Consider the following 20,320-nt stretch of genomic DNA (forward strand, 5'->3'; position numbering starts at 1 on the left):
GCTGCCATCAACAGAATTCCCAGTATTGAGGAACTGTACCTACTAGGGGGACTTCAATGCAAGAGTGTTTGTGGACTACACAGCTTGGCCAATGTGCATAGGGCACCAGGGATTTGGCAGGATGAATGAAAATGGACAGAGGTTGCTGGAGCTATGCCGTTACCATGGACTCTGTGTGACGATCAGCTACTTCCAAATCAAACCATGCCACAGGGTGTCCCGAAGACATCCGAGATCGCGCTACCTGCACCAGCTGGACCTCATCATCACCAGATGTACCACCCTCGACAGTGTCCTTGTCAATTGTAGATATCACAGCACTGTCTGTGATACTGACCACTCCCTGGTGTGTAGCAAGGTCCGGCTTCAGCCAAGGAAGATATACCACTTCAAGAAGAAAGATCGTCCTCAGATCAACACATGCTGAGCACCAGCCCAGAAAGCACCCAGGAGATCCTCAACAATGCCCAAGGCCAGAGTGCAGTGTCAAAATGGGATCATCTGCACATCACCAGCTATAACTCTGTACTTACAGCATCCGGGAAAAGAGATTGGAGGAATGCTGACTGGTTTAAGGTTTATTGGACTGAAATGGAGTCAGTTACTGCAAACAAGAGGAGAGCCCTTTTGAACTTCAAGCAAATCTCCAGCAAACAAAACTTAGATGCTCTCAGAGCTGAGAGAAACAAGTCTCAGCAGACTGCTCGGCAAAGTGTCAATCAATTTTGGTTGAAGCTCTGCGACAGCATACAATCTGTTGCTGAATCAGGGGATGCTACAAGGATGTATGAAGGAATTAAGAAAGCAATGGGCCCAGCAGCAACCAAATCAGCTCCCTTGAAGACAAAGACAGGGTTGATCATCACTGAACCTAGCAGATGGAAACATATGTGGAGCATTACCTATGCAATGGAGAACATTGTCACTGAAGAAGCTCTCAGTGCCATTCCAGATTTTCCTTCCATGGCGGATCTGGACAGCGAGATAACCATAGTAGAGCTCAACAAGGCCATCGACTATCTCGCCAGTGGTAAAGCCTCAGGAAATGATGGCATTCCACCTGAAATCATTAAAAATAGAAAACCGGCACTGCTGCAGCATCTTCTCAAACTTTTGTGTCTCTGTTGGGAGGAAATATCTGTGCCTCAAGACTTGTGTGATGCAAACATAGTCACCTTGTTCAAAAACAGGAAAGTCTTTGCTCGTATTGCTCTGACCAGATTACAGACCCTAGCATCAGGCGTCTATCCTGAATCTCAGTGCGGCTTCAGAGCTGGCAGATCAAAAGCCGACATGATTTTCTCACTTCGGCAATTACAGGAGATGTGCCGTGAACAGCGCAGACCATTCTACATTGCCTCATAGACCTCACCAAGGCCTTCAATCTCATCAGCAGAGATAGACTATTCAATCTACTGTGGAAAATAGGCTGCGCTCCTGGACTCCTGGGCGTCATTTCTTCTTTCCACAAGAACATGCACAGTTCTGTCGGTTACAATGGAGTAGCATCAGATGTTTTCAAGATCAGCAGCAGGGTAAAGTAGGGCTGTGTCCTGGCACCAACTGTGTTTGGCATATGTTTCTCCATGCTGCTATTGTACACCTTCGGGTACTCAAATGAGGATGTCCACCTGCGAACCAAAGCTGATGGCAAGCTGTTCAACTTGGCAAGACTGCAAAAGTGCGTAAAGTCCTAGTCTGTGATTTGCTGTTTGCTGATGACGCCACGCTGACATCTCATAATGAAGTTCACTTGCAACATCTTGTAGATTGGTTCCCCTGAGCCTCCAAGGAGTTTGGAACGAGATTCAGCATCAGGAAGACCAAAGTTATGGGCCAGAACGTAGAAACTCCACCTCCACCAACATCGACAACCTCACTCTGGAGGTCGAAAACCTTGGATACCTTGGATACACATACCTTGGATCAACAATCACTAGCAACCTGTCCCTTGATGTCAAAATCAGCACCAGGATTGCCAAGGCTGCAGCTGTCACGTCAACCCTGAGAAGGCGAATGTCGACCAAAAGCAAACTAACCAGAACTAAAAAGCGCCGCGTGTACCAGGCTTGTGTTCTCAGCACCTTCCTTTACAGCAGTGAAGCACGGACAACTGATGCAAGCCAAGAAAAGAGGCTGAACAGCTTCCACCTCTACTGCCTCAGACGAATATTGTGCATCTCCCGGCAGGACAGAGTGCCAAATATGGAAGTACACCAGCATGCAGGGATCCTTAGCATGTTTACCCCCATGAGTCAGCGCCGACTCCGATCGGTGGGTCATGTGAGCCGAATGGATGACAGCCGCATCCTCAAAGACATGCTCTATGGCAAGCTTGCTATCAGCATGAGACCAATAGGTCGCCCAAGTCTGCGATACAAGGATGTCTGCAAGCAAGACCTCAAGTTGACCGGGATCGGAGTCGATGCATGGGAACTCTTTGTCGCTGACTGGAATGCCTGGAGAATGGCAGTCAGAAAAAGCATGGAAAAATCAGAGGAGAAAAAAAATGACTAGATGGCGGAAAAGAGAGCCCAGCGGAAGGAAAAAAACATCAGTCAACCTAGGGTCAACATTATTCATCTGTTCCAGCTGTGGAAGGGATTGCCACTCTACAGACACAATAGACAATGTTCAATCCAGAAGTGATATAGATCCCAGGCACAGTTCATTGTCTCCTGAGATGGAAGGATGCCATCTCAGAGATTGAATCATCTGCGCCTATACATCCTACAATATTAGACATGCCAAAGACTTGCGGGTTGATGGGTAAATTGGCCACTGTAAAAAAATTGCCCCTAGTGTAGGTAGGTGGTAGGAGAATTGAGGGAAGGTGGGGATGTGAGAGGGAAAATGGGATTAATGTAGGATTAGTATAAATGGGTAATTGATTGTCGGCGAGGACTTGTTGGGCCAAAGGGCCTGTTTCGATGCTGTATCTCTCTATGACGCTATGATGTCGTGTACAAATTGAAGGATCTAGATAAAAAAAACTTGCATTTATGCAGTGCCTTTCATGACCACAGGATGTGCCAAAGCACTTTACAGCTAATGAAGTACTTTTGAAGTGTGGTCACTACTGTAATGTAGAGAAACTGCAGCCAATTTGCGCACAGCAAGTTCCAACAAACAGTAATGAGATAATGACCAGATAATCGTTTTTTTTGGTGATGTTGGTTGAGGGATAGATATTGGTCAGGGCACCAGGGATATCTGCCTTGCTCTTCTTCGAAATAGTACCACAGGATCTTTTACATTCACCATAGATAGGACACAGGGCCTCGGTTTAAAATCTCATCCAAAAAACAGCACCATCACTCCCCCGGATTGTCAGCCTAGATTTTGTGCTTAAGTCTCTGGAGTGGGACTTGAACCCACAATCTTCTGACTCAAAGGCAAGCTACCAACTGAGACCTCATGGTGAATACATTGCATGACTGAAGCAGTTGTGAAGGAGGAGACGGGTGTAGAGATCAGATGGCATGTCTTCAATCAAAGAGTGGAAGAAGCAGTAGCGTTGATTCAGTACTGTCAATAAATTACATTATCCAATGGATTAAAGGCTAAAGGGTCTTGAAGGTTGCTTCTTTGAAATGTGTGCTATATTGGACAGAAAATTTCATTGCATTCCACAGTTGAGGGAATGGTAATCATAGCCAGAGAGTCACCTGCAATGGCTTTCATTCCCACTGCTGCACTTTTATTTCTGGTGTTCCCCAAGGATCTATCCTTGGCCTGCTCAATTTCTCATTTACATGCTTCCCCTCAGCGATATCATCTGAAAACACAGCGAACTTTCTGCATGTACCTTGACAACATGGAGTTCTACTTCACCGCTTCTCTTGTCCCCTCCAATGTCTCTAACTTGTCATACTGCTGTTCTAGAAGAGCAGACATTTCCTCCAACTAAATATTGAGAAGGCCGAAGCCAGTCACAATCTCTGTTCCATAGTATCATAGAAAAAGTAGGGCACAGAAGGAGACCATTCAGCTCGTCGTGTCCGTGCCAGCCGAAAAGACTAGCCACCCAGTCTGATATCACCTTCCAACACCTGGTCCATAGCCTTGCCGGTTACAGCACTTCAGGTGCATGCCCAGATATCTTTTCAAAGAATTGAGGGTTTCTGCCTCCGCCACCGATCCGGGCAGTGAATTCCAGACACCCACCACGCTCTGGGTGAAAAAGTTTTTCCTCATGTCCCCTCTAATTCTTCTACCAATCACCTTAAATCTGTGCCCCCTGGTAATTGCCCTCTCCGCTCGGGGAAACAGGGCCTTCCTGTCTACACTATCTAGGCCTCTCATAATTTTGTACACCTCAATTAAGTCATCCCTCAGCCTCCTCTGTTCTCAGGAAAACAACCTAGCATATCCAATCTTTCTTCATAGCTGCAACTTTTTTTTCTCCCTGGAAACTGTCTGAAGCTGAAGCAGACAGCTCGCAAGCTTGACATGATATTTGATTGCAAACCCCATATCGTTAAGACCACATATTTCCACCTTTGGAACATTACTTGACTCCGCCCCCTGTCTCAGCTCATCTGCTGCTGAAACCCTCATTCATGCCTTTGTTACATCTAGAGTTGACTATTCCAACACACTCCTGCTGGCCTCCCCTGTTCTACCCGCCACAAACCTGAGGTCATCCAAAACTCTGCTGTCCATATCCTAACCCGCATTAAGTCTCGTTCACCCAACAACTTTGTGCTCACTGACCTACATTGGCTCCCGCTGAAGCAATGCCTTGATTTTAAAATTCTCATCTTTCTTTTCAAATCCTTTCATGATTTTGCCCCTCCCTATCTCTGAAATCTCCTCCATCCTTCCAAGCTGCAATCTTCCAATTTTGGCATCTTGAACATCCCCGATTTTAATCACTCCATCTTTGGCAGCCATGCCTTCAATGTCCAGGCCCTAAGCTCTGGAATTTCCTCCCTAAACCTCTCTGACTCTCTACCCGCATTTCATCTTTTGAGATGCTCGTTAAAACCTATCTCTTTGATCAGGTTTTTCGTGACAGGCCCTAATATCTCCTTAAGTGTCGGTGTCAAATTGTGTTTGGTAATGCTCCTTCGAAGTGCCTTGGGATGTTTTACTACATTAACTGTGCTATATAAATACAGGTTGCTGTTGTAGTTGTAATTAATATAATGGACAGCATGAGCACCCAAGTTGCCTATTGGTAGAATGAGTGAGTGAAGATTTAATTCTTGAAGGAAGCAAAAAACTGAAGGAAAAATACTTGTCTCTATATAATTTCTTTCCTATCCTCGGGATATCTAGAAGAAGGATGAAAGAAGGAAGAGCATGGAATGAGAGTCCACTATATAAGTTCTTTGAGATGTCAATGGCTTTAGATTTGGGATGTCTTCCAGTTTTCAGCTTCTCCCTCTTACTGCTAACTTTATTTGCTTGGATTTGAAGATGTTCATCAAATATTGACCATTTCCTGTGATCTACCAGAACTATTGGCCACTGCTTCCCAAAATAATACATAGGAACATGCAATATCCAATTGAGGGTTGGGAAGTATGATATGATGCCAACCTCCATCAGCGATAGCAGTAATAAGTTTGAAGAGATAATGAAAGGTGCGGCATGCCTGAATTTGGGTTACCTTGTGGTAGCATTAGAGAGAGTGAGGGGGCCTGCATAAGGAAGCCATCCATTTAAGTATACAGTTATCTGAATGGGAAGTGTGTGCATGTACTTTGCAAACTTCCTCAAGCTGTTGAATCCCTTTCTTATTTAGGAGTATGACCTCTATTGTAGAAACAGCATCAACTTGCTTGGCCAACCCTTCCCAGGCAACTCTCACTGTAGCTTGGTGAAGAGAGTAATCCTCATGAACAAAAAAGGCCCCCTTGCTATCATTATGCTCAGCTTGACCTCCAGTGCAGTATCGGAATAGTTTTCCCGGCTCCCTGGAGCTGGCAGATTCCTGGCAAAATGACCACTTTCAAGAACAGGAACTGAAAGTTCCATTTTAGGCAGCTGCACCTGCTCATTTATGCTTCTGTCAAGACATTGTGATTGGCCCATGGAAAATTCTCCCTGCAGAACATTCTCCTTATTTTCATGTCATGTCAAATGTAGCTTTTGTAACCTTGTTATTTTCACTTTTACCACCTTACCTGCTACATCCTTGTAGAGATTTCTCTGTGTTAATGCAGTGTTTTGGCATATATCTTCAACAACTGCTAGTTTTCATCATGTGTATATGTATTCAGTACTGTTACTTTACATTGATATTCAAGATTTACTTTCTGCTCTTTTTAAAATCATACAGCTTCTCTGGACCTCTGTCCATGTCCCCTTTAAAGTTACATGCCGGTCAGTGGCTCCATGTGTATGATGCCATTATATTGTCACCATCAATATCTCAACCTGATTTATTATATAATACTAATATATCTGTTGTAAGTTTTCTAACTAGTAGGAAGTGGAAAAGTTATACTGGTTCTTGCACAAGCATTCCTTGTTTTAGACATTGAATATTGCAAGTAATCATTTCCTTTTTCCCAACTCAAAGGGTATGTTGGCTATACTCAAAGTGAATTCTAACATAGTCATTTTGTAATTATTCTAGAAGATGAGTTCAAGGTTGTGTGCATCCATAACAAGGTGAGTAAGCATCAGTGGGAGTAAACAAAAGTGACATCTGGAAAGACAAGTTTTAATATCTGCATCCTAATTGTTGTCTCTTGGCAGTCGTGAAACCTCCAATTTGGACATCACTGCTGATTAAAATTCTGATGCTGGCAACAAATCCTGTAGTTGACAGAGACCATGGAGGGTGGCAGATAGCTCAGCATCTCCAAGTGGAAGAAATAGGGTCCCTAGCCAAATATCTTTATAAGATTTCACTTCTAATGCATGGCTTCCCACTTCCAGCCTGAGCCATACATGTGAATAGAGAAAAACTACAATTCAATCTTTTTTTAGATTAAACCAATCTTCCTGCTTAAAATTGAGTTATTGAATAAATGACTTACTTTGGGAGGGGATTGCGACTACATCCATCAGGAAAGATCACTTTCTTTAAACTACTACGACATTTGTTGCAACAAAGTGCGGTTCCTTTTTGCTCAGATTCTACCAGGATGTTCTCAGCAGATTCAATTCTCTCAAATGCAAAGATCAGGCACACATAAGGCAAGAGATGGTGGTTTGGTCCATTTTACCTTCAATATGTGACCCTACAGTAGTTTTGTATCTTTCATGTCTGAACATTATGCTCAGTCAGTTACTTAAGCTTGAGCTGGTACAATTGTGTGTTATCTATCATTCAGCGACAAACAAAGCTTTTAACATTTAACAGTCACTACAGTTGATGTTGTGGATCAATAGAATCAATCTATTACCATCAGGAATTATGGTCACTGTCAGCAAGGCCAACATGTTGATGATGATAAAGGGACAATGTTATGATCGTGGGCACTATTTTACAACACCAGGTTGTGAATAACACCCTGGAGAGCTACAGAACAGTCTCTAACATAGTGATGACTGCTTAGGACACCTGCTTTCATTTTCAGTACTCTGTAAAAACCCTACAACGGGCACATTTTGGAGACTAAAACATATGTTAGAGCAATATATAATACAGAAAATAGTAAATGAATTTCAATTTCATTTCAATTGTGTTTCAGTGACAATAATAATGAATTGTTCCTAGTTTAAGGCTTTTTTCTTCTAAATGAGTCACTGGAAACTTTGAGGATACTTGGTACAGGAGATTCAGATCACCAAAGGTCAGGTCAAGAAGAACATAGTAAAGGGAACTGACCTGTAGGGTCACAAGTGGCTGCTTGGATTATAGTTATTGAAATCTGAGATGACAGTGCTGTTGAAACTGCTAATTACATCCAGATGTAATGGATCAGTCAATTACACTGTATATTTTGTGGAGGATGCTGGTTACAAGAGTTCTATGCATGTGTTGAAGTACATGTATCCATAGTGCTGTTCTGCCCTGACTTTGGAGCACTATGACACCAGCAGTTTAACTGTGTGCTGCAGCCTCACACCACTCAAACAGAAGCAGTTGCTTTCCAGCATCATTGCTGACATAGTTACAACATGAATCTCACTGAAACTTCAGCGACCATTTTAGCTCACAACTAACAAGACAAAGGATGATGGGCAGCTTGCTCATGACTGCCTGATATTCATTTGCGGTGGGTGAACACGGGAAAAATCTACCCCATATTGCTCTGGTTAGATTGGACAATTGACCAACTTGTGGATCTTTCAATTATTATGTTACAACACCATTTTTGGAAATGTAGATATGTAGCCAAAAAGCTTTCTAAACAGCTGCGAATGCCAAAGTATCTTGTTTGCCTGAAATAGTAGGGCCAACTTTCTTCTGCCTGGCATCCTTATTTCTCAGGTGCTAGGGAAGGAAAAAAGGGCTGGGATTGTTGGGCTTAGTGTTTGTTTGCTGCCCATTTCTAGCAACAAATCAGGCACTGGCATTTAAACTGCATGCAAAGGAAGGGGAAGGGATGTCAAAATGGCCTCCTCATTGTTCTTCTTCCTGAACGCTGGTCATGTACTAATACTGCCCATATAAACTAAATAGGATGGTGAGTGAAGGAATGGTAAGCAGTGGAGAAACCTGACTGGGGGCCTCCTGCTTCTCTCTCTCTTGCTTCCTCATCTAAATCATCACCCATGATTTGGAGGTCCTGCTCTTTGAATGTGGTCAGTCAATGCAAGGTGGTCAAACTTCCTCAGCTGGTTATCTGTCCCTCTTGCTATGTACTGTCAGAAGCATGTATTGATTGGATGGTATAAATTTCTGGAAAATTGTCTGTTAGTTTGCTCATGGTAGGCATTGCGAAGGTAGAAACACACAGCATACAGGAGCTGGTGATAAAGGAAGTTACCAGAAGGCTGTTTTGTGCAACCTCCTCATGAAACAGGTGGTGCTGGTAAATGCAAAGTGCAGCATTATACGTACCCATGGTAAGGCAGAGATAAAGTGAAGGACTACATGAGTGGAAGGAACAATTTATGATAGTAGTTGTCAGTACAGTGCATAAATATGAGATTACATTGTGGCCCTCTATCTTGCCTCTTGGAAGGTCTTTGATTTTCTCACAACAACGGAGCCACATCCTCTGCACAATGTTGCTTGTACTAATGGAATCTGCCAACTCCAACCACATTCATTGCTGCATCAGCTGGCTCACACAACACCCCTGCTTTGAGATAGTGCCCTGCATCTCCCCAGAGTGCTCCCAGACAAGATGTTGGATGAGAGATCATTTCTGCATCCTACCAAAATGCCATTTTCCCTTTAAGCGGATCCCTTTAACATCTGCAGGGGTATATGTATCCCCTCCCAGTATTGGGTGAATACACAATCCCAGAGGTGTGGCCTGCCTGATGGTTGATCATAACAGGTTAATGACTTGAAATATGGGCAGGATTAGATCCATTCAAGTTGTAAAGTTGGTGGTGGTGAGAAGAGGAGAAATTAGCCCCAGTGTGTTACAAAACAAATTTTAGATTCTGAAGTATTTATTTTATTCTTTCATGGGAAGTGGCTATCACTGGCAAGGCCAGCATTTGTTGCCCATCCCTAATCACCCTTGACAACTGAATGGCTTGCTAGGCCATTTCAGAGGGCAGTTAAGAGTCAAGCACCTTGCTGTGGGTCTGGAGTCACATGTAGGCCAGACCAGGTAACGACAGCAGATTTTCTTCCCTTAAACAACATTCGTGAACCAGATCGTAGGACCTCATTAGAGTTAACTGAATGGTCCCATCCAAAACAATAATGGATTTTAATCTTTCAGAGCGTTGTTGTTTATTTAGATTTCCAGAATTCATAGGTTTTCTTTTCATTTCTACTTCTAAGTCCAGCTTTCAGTCGAGATGGGGAATCATATATGCAGAGACTAAAATGGGGTGTCACAGTGATCCCAAGTTCTGATGAAGGGTCACTGACCTGAAACGTTAACTCTGCTTCTCTCTCCACAGATGCTGCTAGACCTGCTGAGTATTTCCAGCACTTCTTGTTTTTATTTCAGATTTCCAACATCTGCAGTATTTTGCTTTTATTTTATGTCACAGTGATCTCACCTCGACAGCATGCAGCCCAGGAGGTTTTAACTCTCTGGCCTTATCTCCATATCTCCGGTTAGTTTTCCTGAAACCTGCTACGTGGCAGTGGGCCAACGGGGGGAGCACAACGCCAAGCAGCGGGTGATCACTACTGGGGACAGAAGGAACAGTCCGCAGCTTGTCGGTAAGGGATGGGAAGAGTATTTTGGAAGAGCATCTGAATTGTGGTTGGTGGGGACATGTGGAGTAGACCAGGGCAGGGGTGGCCTAAACAGTACTTGTGGGGCCCAGAGAAGTACTCCTGCTCCTCCCCAACTTGCTCTGCTACTTTCCTCTGAGTCTACATTTCCATATTGTGCTTCAGCAGCATAATGATACTGGTGGATGGTTGGTATTTCTCTGGGGTGAGGGAGGGATTGAAAGGAGGAGGTTAATATAAAACTATTTAAACTGAGTTTACTGAGTGGATGGCAGTCTAACTGGCTCGATACCAGTGACTTGTGACACTTTTTGTCACTCTCAGATTACACTCAGAGTGCACAAACCCTAACCTATAACTAGCACTACAAACACACCAAGGAAAGGAAAACATAACTCTAATAGAATTAAAATCATTAGGCTGACAGGAAGGCAGCACAACATTGACAAAGACCATCTGCTCAATGCACATAACCCGCAGCTATTACCACCAGCTGATATCAGTCACATGGACATTGGATAAAGCATAACACCAGCACATTCTCCTCCCTCACACCCGAGGGAGAAATAAAAGTCAATCCAAAAAAAGTCAATCGACAAAAATTCTACTTCCTCCAATTATATGCATTCCTGTCTCTCTTGTTTTACCTGTTTTTATAACCATATTAAACAAAGGAAATCCTCATAGTTTGACAGTAGATACTTGCTTAGGCTGAGTTCTATAATCAGCTTCTATGGCAACATATGACACTATAAGGATAGGACAGTTTTGAAATTGTTTCATAGAAGTCAAAGGGAAGGCCTTTTAAGAACTTGCATATAGGACAACCTCTGGACTCTCCTTGCATAGGGGTACAGCATCCTTTTAATGTTTTCTCATGTATCAAATCATGTGATTCAGATAATCGATTTACTATCAAAATATGAAAATTTTCCTTGTTTAATCTGATTGTAAAATCATCTAAACAGGAATGCCCACAGTGGAATTTGGAGTTGAATAGAAACTTTTTTTTGAATTGATGAAAGTGAACGTCTCACTTGCTCGCCATCATTTTTTTATAGTGACATTTCAGATCTTTCATTCTGATAGTTAAACACATGGCTCTGCATGTCACTGGAATGCAAACAGATTGGAATGAGGCAAATGATATTAACTTCGAACTAAATTTATCTCAATTAAAATAAAGAAAAACTGAAAGTGCTGGAAATGTGAAACAAAAGCAAGGGATGCTGGAAATATATGATGACAACTTGAATGTATACAGTTCCTCTAATGTACAAAACATCCCAAGATGTTTTATGGAGAAGATTGAATCCTACGTCATGAGAGAAAGGTGAGGAGAGATAACTGAATGGCAGGCCAAAAAGATTGGGTTTGTGAATGTTTTTAAATGAGGACAGGAAAGTAGAGAGTGGAAGGGTATGGCGAGGGAGATCAAGAAAGTAGAGCTGTAAACTCTGCCACTACTGGTGGGGCAAAATGGCATAGGCTGAGCAGTAGGCCAAAGTTGGAAGACCAAGACATGGAAGGGGATGTGAAGCTGAGGGAGGTTGAAGAGAGAGTGAAGAGTTAGCCCAACGGATGGATTTAAACAGGGATAAAAATATGTAATTTAACATAACCAGGGATAGGAACGTCAAAGTGGGTTAGCAAGGACTAGGAGTGATGGATGAGCAGATGCAGAACAACCTTTAAAAAAAGAAAGAATGGCAGTCATTGACATGCAGCCTGAAATTACAAACAGTTACAACCGCCCTCTGATTGACCTCAGTAGTTTATAAGTGGCTGCAATTTTCTGGATTTGCCTATTAAGGGCCTTAAAAGCAGGAGACCAGGCTAGCTTCTTATCGTCACAATCTTGTAACATGCAAATAGGTCAATAGTTAAAGGTGAATACTGGATTGGGTGAGGCTAAAAATGAATGTGAAGTGGGCGACACTGTGAAGCACAGCACAGTGCCACCTACTGTGGAAATGTAAATTGGGTTTGAAGAAAATTTAAACTTGACAGTTTAAACCATAATCTAGGCATGACACCCAGCTAAGCATGATGGAGATAGCGTGATGTGAGACTCCTTGTAAATACAAGAAGTGTGCACATATGTAAGACTTTTAAACTGATATGTACAAGTTAGGGTTGCCAACCCTCCAGTTTTGTCCTGGAATCACCAGGAATTAAAAATTAATCTCCTGGACAGTGCTGTGAGCAATCCTGGAGAAAAATCAGAGCAGCATTAAAAAAAAAATTGTTTTTTTTTCATTTTCTTTGAACGCTTTTCTTTATTATTTATAATGATGTTGCAGATGGAAAAAAGGAATTGGCTTGACTGGCTCAGACAGTTAGAGGTCAAGTGAGGAACTTTTCAGGACAGTTGGAGATAGTACTAGTAGATCTCCAGTTGCATTACACATGGATCATCAGGGCATCAAGTGATTATCAAGGACTTGTTATCACCTAAACATGCCTGTGGCTCAGTCAACACTGCGCTGCAACAAATTTACTGAAGCAGTTAGCTGATATTCCATGACATTGCTCATAAGTAGGCTGAAGTCCATTCAAAACTGCTGCCTGTATTCTAACTTGCATCAAGTCCTGTTAACCCTTCACCTCTGTGCTCATTGATCTACATTGGCTCCTGGTCTGGCAACGCCTCTATTTTAAAATTCTCATTCTTGTTTTCAAAGCCCTTCATTCCCTACTGTTGTAACCTGGTTTAGCCCTACAGCTCTCTGAGATCTCTGTACTCCTCCAATTCTGGCCTCTTGAGCATCCTTGATTTTAATTACTCTACCATTGGTGGCTGTGCCTTTACCTGCCTGGGCTCTAAGCTCTAGAATTTCCCCCCCCCAACCCCGCAAACTTCTCGGCCTCTTGTTACAGACAGGTGGGAGTTGATAAGGATGATTTCCCCTTTTTCACCTCTCAGCTGACCGAAGACAGTGTTTAAGAAAAAAGTGTTTTGTCCCTGAGTGTTTTAATGGTCAACAAACAGACAAAAGACGAGTTTTCTTGTCAGTTTAAAAGAAAGATAAATGATTATTATACAACACCCGAAAATGTATGCAACTTCACCCATTCTCACATGTATACAGATTTACACACTCATACAAGAAAAGATAGAGATTAAATGATAACATGCATTTAGGTCTGATGGTTTAAAAGTGACCTCTGTTTAACTTGCTTTTCCCTGGAGTGAAGACTTGAAATGGTACAGGCCTGTATTCTTTTCCTTGCTCACTGAAGACAGACTTGGGAGGTTTAGGAAGATAGATGCACTGCTGCAGACTTCTTTGACAATCTCTCAGTCACAGTTCAATGTGAAGGACATTACTGCAGGAATTCCTCAGGGTGGTGTCCTAGGCCCAACCAACTTCAGCTGCTTTATCAATTACCTTCCCTCCATCATAAGGTCAGAAGTAGGGATGTTCGCTGATGACTACACAATGTTCAGCACCATTTGCGACTCCCCAGATGCAGAAGCAGCCCATGTCCATATGCAGCAAGACCTGGACACCATCCAGGCTTGGGCTGCTAAGTGGCAAGTAACATTTGTGCCCCACAAGTGCCATCTCAAACAAGAGAGAATCTAACCATTTCCACTGATGTTCAATGGCATTACCATCGCTGAGTCCCCCACTATCAACACCCGGGGGGTCACCATTGACCAGAAACTAAACTGGACCAGCCACATAAATGCTGTGGCTACAACAGCAGGTCAGAGGCTGGGAACTTTGCAGTGAGTAACTCACCTCCTGACTCCCCAAAGCCTGTCCACCATCTACAAGGCACAAGTCAGGAGTGATGGAATACTCTCCACTTGCCTGGATGGGTGCAGCTCCAACAACACTCAAGAAGCTCAACACTATCCAGGACAAAACAACCTGTTTGATTGGCACCCCATCCATCACCTTCAATACTCACTCCCTTCATCATTGATGCACAGTGGCAGCAGTGTGTATCATCTGCAAGATGCACTGCAGCAATGCACCAAGGCTCCTTTGACAGCATCTTCCAAACCCACGCCCTCTACCACCGAGAAGGACAAGGGCAGCAGATGCATGGGAACACCACCACGCGCAAGTTCCTCTCCAAGCCACGCACCATCCTGACTTGGAACTATATTGCCGTTCCTTTACTGTTGCTGGGTCAAAATCCTAGAACTCCCTTCCTAACAGCACTGTGGGTGTACCTACACCCCATGCACTGCAGTGGGTCAAGAAGGCAGCTCACCACCATCTTCTCGGGTGAAGTAGTCTTCGGGTGAAGGTGCTAAATTGGGGGAAGGCTAATTATAACAATATTAGGCAGGAACTGAAGAATTTAGATTGGGGGCGGCTGTTTGACGGTAAATCAACATCTGACATGTGGGAGTCTTTCAAAAGTCAGTTGATTAGAATCCAGGACCGGCATGTTCCTGTGAGGAAGAAGGATAAGTTTGGCAAGTTTCGGGAACCTTGGAAAACGCGGGATATTGTGAGCCTAGTCAAAAAGAAAAAGGAAGCATTCGTAAGGGCTGGAAGGCTAGGAACAGACGAATCCCTTGAGGAATACAAAGACAGTAGGAAGGAACTTAAGCAAGGAGTCAGGAGGGCTAAAAGGGGTCATGAAAAGCCATTGGCAAACAGGATTAAGGAGAATCCCAAGGCTTTTTATACGTATATAAAGAGCAAGAGGGTAACTAGGGAAAGGGTTGGCCCACTCAAGGGCAGAGGAGGGAATCGATGTGTGGAGCCAGAGGAAATGGGCGAGGTACTAAATGAGTACTTTGCATCAGTATTCACCAAAGAGAAGGACTTGGTGGATGATGAGCCTAGGGAAGGGAGTGTAGATAGTCTCAGTCATCTCATTGTCAAAAAGGAGGAGGTGTTGGGTGTCTTGCAAAGCATTAAGGTAGATAAGTCCCCAGGGCCTGATGGGATCTACCCCAGAATACTGAGGGAGGCAAGGGAAGAAATTGCTGGGGCCTTGACAGAAATCTTTGCATCCTCATTGGCTACAGGTGAGGTCCCAGAGGACTGGAGAATAGCCAATGTTGTTCCTTTGTTTAAGAAGGTTAGCAAGGATAATCCAGGAAATTATAGGCCGGTGAGCCTTACATCAGTGGTAGGGAAATTATTAGAGAGGATTCTTCGGGACAGGATTTACTCCCATTTGGAAACAAACAAACTTATTAGCGAGAGGCAGCATGGTTTTGTGAAGGGGAGGTCGTGTCTCACTAATTTGATTGAGTTTTTTGAGGAAGTGACGAAGATGATTGATGAAGTAAGGGCAGTGGATGTTATCTATATGGACATCAGTAAAGCTTTTGACAAGGTCCCTCATGGCAGACTGGTACAAAAGGTGAAGTCACACGGGATCAGAGGTGAGCTGGCAAGATGGATACAGAACTGGCTCTGTCATAGAAGACAGAGGGTAGCAGTGAAAGGGTGCTTTTCTGAATGGATGGATGTGACTAGTGTTGTTCCGCAGGGATCAGTGCTGGGACCTTTGCTGTTTGTAGTATATATAAATGATTTGGAGGAAAATGTAGCTGGTCTGATTAGTAAGTTTGCGGACGACACAAAAGTTGGAGGAGTTGCGGATAGTGATGAGGATTGTCAGAGGATACAGCAGGATATAGATCGGTTGGAGACTTGGGCGGAGAAATGGCAGATGGAGTTTAATCCGGACTAATGTGAGGTAATGCATTTTGGAAGGTCTAATGCAGGTGGGAAGTATACAGTAAATGGCAGAACCCTTAGGAGTATTGATAGGCAGAGAAATCTGGGCGTACAGGTTCACAGGTCACTGAAAGTGGCAATGCAGGTGGATAAGGTAGTCAAGAAGGCATACGGCATGCTTGCCTTCATCGGTTGGGGCATAGAGTATAAAAATTGGCAAGTCATGCTGCAGCTGTACAGAACCTTAGTTAGGCCACACTTAGAATATTGCGTGCAATTCTGGTCGCCACACTACCAGAAGGACGTGGAGGCTTTGGAGAGGGTACAGAAGAGGTTTACCAGGATGTTGCCTGGTCTGGAGGGCATTAGCTATGAGGAGAGGTTGGATAAACTCGGATTGTTTTCACTGGAACGACGGAGGTGGAGGGGCGACATGATAGAGGTTTACAAAGTTATGAGCGGCATGGACAGAGTGGATAGTCAGAAGCTTTTTCCCAGGGTCGAAGAGTCAGTTACTTGGGGACATAGGTTTAAGGTGCGAGGGGCAAAGTTTAGAGGGGATGTGCGAGGCATGTTCTTTACACAGAGGGTGGTGAGTGCCTGGAACTTGCTGCCGGGGGAGGTGGTGGAAGCAGGTACGATAGCGACGTTTAAGAAGCATCTTGACAAATACATGAATAGGATGGGAATAGAGGGATACGGTCCCCGGAAGTGCAGAAGGTTTTAGTTTAGGCAGGCATCAAGATCGGCGCAGGCTTGGAGAGCCGAATGGCCTGTTCCTGTGCTGTACTGTTCTTTGTTCTTTGTTCTTTGTTCTCAAGGGCAATAAGGAATGGGCAATAAATGCTGGCCTAGCCAATGACACATACATCCCATGAACGAATAAAAAAATACCTGTACGATTTCTCAGTTATGGAGTTCAAGACCACTTCCAGTCTCTGCATACTTGTCGTTTAAAGATGGTGTTCTTAGGCAGGGTCCTGTCTCTTCGATGGCATAGATGGATCTCCCTCTCTTCTTTGTCTGCCCAAAATGACTATTATTAAAACTGCATATGAGAAACCTGGTTTCTGTCATGTGACAAGGGTTTCTCTCTCATTGTTCTCATAAATGGTGTCTGATGGTGAGGCCATTGGTAGACAATGGGGTCTGTGTGTCACTCATCTTTATTCCATCTTGATAGAGTTTTCTAACATTCATTGGGCTTGATTTTATAAGCTCGCCGCCAACCTTAAAGAGATATTGATGTAAAGTTTATTCGAAAAAATCAAATAAATGTTTCTCGCCCCTCTCCCACCACCCAACCATTAACTATACAATTCATTCCTTGCCCTCTCCCTGCAAAAATACTTACCTTGTGCACGTGACCTTCCCCCCGCAGTTCACAAACTTTAATCTTTACCCCTTCGCACAAGCCCCTCCACCAATCAAATCATTCTTACGCCACATCCCCCACCCCTGCACTGAAATACTTACCACCAATGTCCTGCATCGGATCCCTGGACTGGTATCCAAAGACGCAGGAGTGCAGGCCTCCGGCAGCAGTATCGCTGCAAAACGGATGGCTGGAGCACGTAAATAATTAATTCTGTCATTAACATTATTTAACATATTTAAATTTGCCTTCCGTTGCTGAGTGGTTTGGGGGGCTGCCACTAGGCCTCGCTACCACCGGCAATGTCAGGCCGGGCCTTCCTGGCGTCGAGGCCTGTGGTGGGCCTCTGCCAGAGGCATTTCCCAGCACCCCCCCACCATGACCCCCAACATCGGGGGGGGAGGGGGGGGGCGCTGTAAAATCCAGCCCACGCTCTTGAATTTGAAGTCACCAAGTCTTCAACGCCATTGTTGACCTAATTTGTTGGAGAGAAGTAGCCATTAACACAGAATGGGTCGTTTACATTTTAATGCCTTCTCCAAGTGCAGTCTCCATGTGTATTCGCAGTACAGGATAAGGTCACCTGATCGCTTGACCCAATTTTGTTTTGTAGGAAAAGTGTTTTTGGGTTTGTTTCATAAGTTCATTATATAGTACATAAATTCTCCTTGCGTGAGTGTGACATTCTCTACCTCTCTCTCCTCCTTTAAAACGCTCCTGAAAACCTAATTCTTTGCATCTGCCCTAATATCTCCTTATGTGGCTCTGTGATAACCCTTTAGTGAGGTGCCTTGTGGTGTTTTACTACATCAAAGATGGTTTATAAGTGCAAGTTGTTGTTGTTGTTGAAGCATGGAGAACGGTCTGGTTATTTAATTATTAACCTGGCCTGTCCCTTTAAGGCCACTGCACCCGATGGGAAATTGGTCCAGGTAAGTTATGGAGGGACTTCGAACTTAATTGCCATTTCATGCGGGAGATTTTAAGGTTACCAGATTCTTCAAATCAGAAGACTTGTTCTTATTGACATTTACTTTTGACACTTTGAAGTATGAAGTCTGGAGTGTGCTGGGTGCCCGAAACTTTGATATATGTATATCAATATTAATAAAGTGATAGATCTTTGATGAAAGATATGTCACAGAACCACAAAAATATATTAGTTTTAGATCTTAAGTGATCTTAAATTTATGCCTACTAGTTACAGTTTAGTTTTTGTTACTTAACTTATTAATACCATTTTTAATTTTGAGCACCTCCATTAGATCTGTTCCTAGTTCTAATGAAACCTTTTCTAGTCTCTCCTCATTCCTAAACATTGTCATTCCTGCAATGCTAAAATTGCATTTCTTTTCTACTTTGCGAAATGTATGTGTGATTTATTTGATTACACTGTTTTTTATAGAGAGGAATATTCAGCAGAAAATAGGAAATCATTATAGGAAAACATTGCAATGTCCTAGATAAGATAGATTTTGACATGGGGATAAAACCAGAAAATGCTGGATACACACAATACATCAATCAGCATCCGCAGAGAGAACAGACAAGTTCATATTTTGGGGTTGGATCCTTCCATGTGACAATGTGCTATGAAAATAGATTCAGGTATTGGATTTGCTGGTTACACAATTAGAGATTTTATTTTAAATATTTCATTCACTGTATTGTTCATAACCACACAATCACTCACAATTTCACTTACACATTCAACCAAAGCCTTGATGAAATTTTCCAACCAACCTAAGCAAGGTGAAATGCCAGGTCATCCTGACATCCTGATGCCCTTCTGGATGGAAGTCAAATGCACCTAATGCTTGAGCAGCTAGATGACTGGATGATGTAGATGTTTGATTTATCTGACTTTGATATTGAACTGTCATCTGAAAATATTAGGATTGATATATGAACTTAACTCAAAAACAGTGCTGTGGAAATGAATGCTCTTTAATGTAGGAATAAGCTTTTAAGTCATATTCCAGCTCCAGGCTGCTTTATGGCAATCAGCTGGGATAAGATTATTTTGCATGTTTACTTTAAATAAATGGCTGACAGTTTGCTTGTCTGAGAGGGCTGAGTTTTAAATATTTTAACAATGCTGCTCCTTCTAAGCTGTCTATGTGCTATCTCAGTTATTGTCAGCATCGCTCTATAACACAAGGTCACCTAGTAATTCAAATTGCTCATTGCAGCCTCTTCTGCCCATTTTATGCCTATGGTCACTGCCTCAGTCTGTCGCTTTCACCTCCTTTGTCTCTTTTATCCTCTTAAGTACCTCAATATTCATCTTATTTTATACATTATATCAAATGTACCTGTCTCCACTCTTATTCCTAAAAATACTCTTCCATCTTGCAATTAAGTTTTTCCCCCTGCAAGCATTAACATGAAAAAGGCCTAAAGGCCTTTGTTTTTCTTTTCCAGTAAGCATCCTAGAATTGCATGTGTTACTATCAACTCAAGTTGCAGATTGTTCCCTGTCAAAACAATTTCTGTCGCACTCCATTCACATTTTCTGCTATTCAGTTGAGGACTCGGTTTTAACTGACGTAAATAATCTTCAAATTTGTCCAGGTTTAATTTTAAAGATCTCAATGCTTTTGCAGAGCATCACGTTATAATCTGAGGCATTTTGTGATGATATTGGTGGAGTGAGTGCATTGTTATTCCTTTCATTTGTCTTTTGTGCTGATTTTCCAAACAAGTCTTCATATGAGATTAACCTCCTAACTAAGTGGATCATCCTGTTTCAATAAAACAAAATGTTCATGCTGACCCTTGTTTTTGTTGTTACAGTTCTCTGCTTGAAGCAATACAAACTGAGGTTTTTGAGGTGCATGTCAAACCTCCATGAAGGCTAGTTTTCTGAAGATTAGAGGGAACAATCAGTCATGATTATCATAATTCCATGCACTTATGACTTCCCTCCCATTTTTGCATGGTTTGCATGGGGTTTTAATTAGGGAACGTGATGAAGAAAAATCAGCCAGTACTGAAAATTCTAGTTCC

The sequence above is a fragment of the Heterodontus francisci genome, chromosome 9, assembly GCF_036365525.1.
Source record: "Heterodontus francisci isolate sHetFra1 chromosome 9, sHetFra1.hap1, whole genome shotgun sequence".
Lineage (NCBI taxonomy): Eukaryota > Metazoa > Chordata > Chondrichthyes > Heterodontiformes > Heterodontidae > Heterodontus > Heterodontus francisci.